The sequence below is a fragment of the Malania oleifera genome, chromosome 5 (genome assembly GCF_029873635.1).
Source record: "Malania oleifera isolate guangnan ecotype guangnan chromosome 5, ASM2987363v1, whole genome shotgun sequence".
Taxonomy (NCBI): domain Eukaryota; kingdom Viridiplantae; phylum Streptophyta; class Magnoliopsida; order Santalales; family Ximeniaceae; genus Malania; species Malania oleifera.
The window spans coordinates 71,295,394-71,301,699 of NC_080421.1; positions in this window are offsets into that span (position 1 = coordinate 71,295,394).

Here is a 6,306-nt window from a genome sequence, read left to right on the forward strand (position 1 = left end):
CATTTTTAAAACTCCTAGCATAGCACATTTACCTTACCTGAATTCTGAAAAGCCTATACTGTACTTTGACCCTATACCTGCAGGGTTCTTCGCTCAACATCCTGAAAACAACATCCCCCAGAACAAAATATCATTATTTCTTTGTATATTACGTTTTGTATAACTATAGGGAAAGCAAATTCTGAATAAAATGTCTTACCCTAAGATTGGCATGAAATTTGAACCATTCCCACCAACGATCCACTCCGGCAGACTTGTGAAGAACTTTCCCAAAAACGTCGTGGTGGTCTCTGATCATCGATCCGATGAGAAACAGTTCCGGGATCGAAGAGAGAAGGAGGGGGAAACGTTTAGAGAGAGAGAGAGAGAGAGAGAGAGAGAGAGAGTCTTGCTCCAAAATACATTGAAAAATATGAGTTTTAACTATTTATAGCCCTAGGTTCATCAACGAGACACGTCATCTCGTCGACGAGTCCCTAAAGAATTTTGTCGATGAACCTTTATTTCTTATCGATGAATTTCAGACTGCCTTAAAAACCCTCTCGGTATTTTCTCGTTGACAAGACATGTCTTCATCGATGAGACCCTCATGTACCCTCGTTGATGAATCCCCTGTGTTCGTCGACGAGGCCCTGATTAATTTCTTGGGTTATTACATTCTCCCCGCCTTATAAAATTTTGTCCTCAAAATTTACTATTCGTGTTAAACATCATCCATATAATCTATCATCCCAAAAGGTAAATGGTCTACTTATTTTATTACTTACCCTCATTTACGGCAGAGGAATACCGTGGTTATAATCTAAACTTTGGAAGATTACACATATAAAGCTAAAAGACTACCTACTAACTAAACTGATACATGTACCTGCAAAAGAAACATTACCTAACTACTTACATTTTACCTGATTATTATGAATTCTCTTGGAATAAATATGGGTATTTTTTTCTTATTTCATCTTCAAGTTCCCATGAAGCTTCTTCTGTAGCATGGTTCTTCCATAGAACTTTCACTAGCTGAATTTCCTTGGTGCGCAAAATTTGTACTGGCGCTTCTTTATAAGCTAATGAATCTTTAAACTCTATCTTTGCATAGCTGATTATGTGGGACGGGTCTGAAGGTATTTCCTTAGCATAACAACATGAAACACGTCATGTATTCTAGAAAGAGTTAGCGGCAAAGCTAGCCTATAGGCAACTGGCCCTACTTTCTCTAGTATCTCAAAAGGATCAATATACCTAGGGCACAACTTGTCATTCTTTCCAAACCTTATAATCCCTTTCAGGGGAGCTATCTTTAAAAATACACAATCCCCCACATCAAATTCTAATTCCCAATGGCGAGTGTCTGCATAGATTTTTTGTCGACTCTGCACAGTATTGATTCTTTCTTTAATTAGTCAGACTTTATCATAAGCCTATTGTACTATCTCTGGACCCAAAACTCGCCTTCTGCCTACTTCGTCCCAGAACAAAGGAGAACAACATCTCCTACCATACAGTGCCTCATAAGGTGCCATGCTGATACTAGTCTGATAGCTGTTATTATAAACAAACTCGACTAATGACATATACTGGGTCCAACTACCCCCAAAATCAAGCACGAAACATATCTTCTAATGTCTAAATCGTCCTCTTGGTCTGTCCATCTAGCCGGGGGTGAAAAGTAGTGTTGAATGTTAACTGTGTACCCATAGCCTCCTGGAAGCTTTTCCAAAATTGTGAGGTAAACCGAGGATCTCGGTCTGAAACTATGGATACCAGAACACCATGGACACAAACTATCTCCTGAACATATGTTTCTTCCAACATGTCCATGGAGTAACCTACTTTAATCAGGATGAAATGAGCAGTCTTCATCAGACGATCAACAATCACCCAAATTGCATTCAATCCCTGATGCATTGATGGTAACCCCGTAACGTGATCCCATTTCCATTATGGAATGAATAATGGCTGCAACTTCCATGTTGGTCTCTAGTGCTCAGCCTTAACTTGCTGGCATGTCAAGCACTGCTATACAAACTTGACTATCTCCCTCTTCATTCCACTCCACCATAAATACTTTTGCAAATCCCTGTACATTTTAGTACTATCAAGATGAACAGTGTACAGTGATCTGTGAGCCTCCCCTTAAATCGTTCTTTTAATTTAATCATCTACAGGCACACACAGTCTGGTGCAGAACCTCAGAGCTCCATCATCAGAGATACTGAATTCCTTTCCCTGATCAACCCGCACTCTTGCCACTACCTCTACCAATTCTACATCATCACCCTAAGTTGTTTTAATCTTCTCATATAGTGTAGGCTGTACCACCAAGTTGGCAATAAATGCCCGAGGGCTATCCTCAACTAACTCTATGCCGAGTCTCTCCAAATCCATCAAAACTGAATGTGGAATCTCCATGGCTGCTAGTGCTGGTCTCACTGATTCCCTGCTCAGGGCATCAGCTACCACATTTGTCTTCCTTGGATGGTAACTAATGGTGTAGTCATAATCTTTAATAAGTTCTAGCCACCTTATTTGCCTCATATTCAGTTCGTTATGGGTAAAGAAATATTTCAGGCTCTTGTGATCAGTAAAAATCTCGCACTTTCCACCATATAAATAATGCCTCCAGATCTTTAAAGCATAAACTATTGTAGCTAATTTTAAGTCATGCACAGGATAGTTCTTTTCATATTCTTTAAGCTATCTAGATGCATAGGCAATGACTCTCCTATGTTGCATTAACACACATCCAAGATCCTTCAAAGAGGCATCACTATAAAACAAATTCCCCTCTTCTTAATGGAATAGCAAAAATTAGTGCCGAAACCAATCGCCGCTTTAATTCTTGGAAACTCTACTCACACTCACTGGTCTAATAAAACTTCACTTTTTTCCTCGTAAGTCATGTTAATGGACTTGACAACCTAGAGAAGCCATCCACGAAGCATCGGTAATAGCCTGCCAACCCCATAAAACTTCTGACCTCTTGAATACTTCTCGACCTTTCCCAACTCACTACTGCCTCTATTTTACTTGGATCAACTGATATACCTGCCTCAAAGATCACGTAGCCGAAAAAGGTAACCTGCCTTAACCAGAACTCACATTTCTTAAATTTTGCATATAATTTCTTTTCTCTCAATATCTGTAACACCAGCCTCAAGTGATGCTCATGCTCCTCAACACTCCTTGAGTAGACCAGTATATCATCTATGAATACAACCACAAATTGGTCCAAATACTGATGGAACATCCAGTTCATTAGATCCATAAATACTGCTGGTGCATTAGTCAATCCAAATGGCATCACTAAGAACTCTTAATGCCCTTATCTGGTTCGGAATGCAGTCTTCTTGACTGTCAATTTGTTTATCTCCTATAATTGATACACAATCTCATGGTCCCGTCTTTATTTTTTTCACAAATAGAACTGACGCTCCCCAGGGTGACACACTGGGTCTGATAAATTCCATATCTAGCAATTCCTGTAATTGATCTTTCAATTCTTTCAAATTGACTGGAGCCATATGGTATGGTACTTTAGATACTGGTTCTGACCATGGCAACAAATCTACAGTAAACTCAGTTTCTCGGTTTGGTGGCAAACCAGGCAACTCCTCCGAAAAAATGTCTAGAAATTCTCTCACTACTGGTGTGTCAGCTTGTTTTAATTCTTATTTTGGAAATTCTTTTATGTATGCGACATACCCCTGGCAACCATCCCATAGCAGTCTCCTCTCCTGAATAGCCAACACCAACTGTGGTAAGGCATGCACGCGTGAACCCACGAATTTATATTCTGGCTCACCTGAGGGTTTGAAAATCACTTCTTTCTGATAGCAATCTATGCTGGCGTGATCAGTTGCTAGCTAATCCATGCCTAGTATCATATCAAATCCCTACATATCTAGGACCATAAGATCGGCTGGTAGTACTCACTCCTGAATATGTACTAGAAAATTTTGAAACACCTTCCTACATTTTCTACAGATCCCATGGGCGTACCCACAAACAGTTCTATATCTAACAACCGTGTCTCTACTCCAGTTATTCTCACACATCCCGTCGATATAAAGGAGTGAGTAGCACCTGAATCAAATAAAAAAATAACTTTATATGGTAAAGCAATAAGAGTACCTATAACCACGTCTCCGGCTGTCTCAGCATCACTCGGAGTCAATGCATAGACCCTCGCCGGTGCAATATTCCTCTGCTGACCTCCGCGGGGCATTTGGTATCCACCCCGAAATGGTCTAAGAGCTAGTGTATAATTCGACGACATCTGGTAGGATTGAGCCATATGGTCCAGCCTTCCACAGCGATAGCAGACATTCTCCCCTAGCCGGCACTCACCTGGATGTCTCCGTCCACATCTGGGACAAGTGGTGGGAGGTGATGCACCCTAAAATCTACCCTGCTCCACCATCTATCTCTGACCCCTGCCAAATCTACCTCCTCTCCAAGGGCCTCGACTGGACCCCACCTGAAAGCTCAAAAGTGCAACCCTCTTCTTCTGATTCGGTGCCTCAATCTCTCTCGGTAGGCTCTCCTCTTCTATAAGAGCCCTGTTAACTAACTCAGAGAAATCCTGAATCCTCAGTACTGCCACCTATATGTAAATATCTTGCCTCAGATTCCTCTAGAACATCCTAGCCTTCTTAACTTCATTCGGGACGATATAAGGATAGAAACGCAAAAGCTCAATGAATCTTATTGCGTACTGTTGGACGGTTAATGATCCTTGGGACAAGCCAAAAAACTCCTGTATCCGAGCCTCTCTAACTGAAGCAGGATAATATCTATCAAAGAACACATCCCTGAATCGGGCCCAGGTCATCGGCATTGGAATAGCCCTATGCTCCTCCAATAATCTAGTGGTCGTCCACCATCTCTTGGCCTCCCTTGCTAGCCTATACGTAGAATAAAAAACCCTCTACTCATTCGCGCAGTGAAGTACTGTCAAAATCTTTTGTACCTCTTGCACCCAATTCTCTATTATAGCAGGGTTAGAAGCTCTTGAAAATGCCGGCGGGTTCATCTTCATAAATTTCTCCATAGTACATCCCTAAACTGAAGATGGACCGCCTTACTCTCTAGAGCTCTAAGCTATCTCAGCCATAACTTGCTGAGCCATACTGCGTAGCACAGCATCTGAATCCTTGCCTCCTGTGCCAGAAGGACCAACTCTATTATCGCCACTAGCATGAGTGCTACTACCCCCTGGGTCCATCTTGAAATTACATCAAACACCATTTCAGAATCCTATTTCCCATACAGATCTAATTTATCTCATTAAACTAAACCTCAAATTCTCTATTAATTATCACCCTTATTCCCGGCCCAAAATCCAATCCTGTAACCTAAACACACGACTCGTCAGTTGTTTACTATGACTTTCCTGAAATCGTCACCATAGGAAAAACACAGAAACCACCATGAAATCCTATATCTAGATCACAGAACAAAACCTCACACCTCTTTTTCCTATATTCTGATATCGTTTTTCGCTGCACTCTAAAGTCTACAGAACCTAGCAACCTAGGCTCTAATACCACAATGTAATGACCTCAAAATTTAATCATTTGTTTTACATATATGCACTACTCTAATACCCCTGCTATGAAATCTCAGGCCTAAGGGTGCACTGGGGTATTCCTGTACGCAATAAACATACCTACGCAGTAGAAACATATATCATGCAACCAAAAATACCATACAATACCAGAAATCAGTATTTCCAGACCATGGTTATATAATACATCTCTCTCCAATCCCATCTACCCCAAAATACAACTCTATGTACAAACTTACCTTATAAATAGAGCAACACTATAATCATGCTATCTGCGAGCCTAGTCTGCTCACCTAACTGGCTCACCTGAAAAATGTTAAAATAATGGGGTGAGTTGACGCTCAGTAAGTGGAAATATGCTATTACTAGTGTGTGGCTACTAAGTTGCATATTATTTTAATAACATCTGAACTGTATGAAACAATAAATCTGTCAAGCATATCATACATTTTCAAAATTTAAAATATAACGGTATCATCTGTATTTTCTACTTTTTATACTGCTAATATTATACTATATTCTTCAAATAATGTACAACTATACACATATACATAACTATGTTTTATCCCTGGAACTCTGTATGTCATGATTTGACCCATCATGATAGGGTTGTGCGGCCTGTAGGCGGGACTTAACATTGGTCGGCCCTCCAAGTAAGTCACTATACTCTACACTACCTCAGCCCGGCCAAACTGCATCCACTCATAGGCGTGGAATTGGACTACTGCCTCGTCAAACTG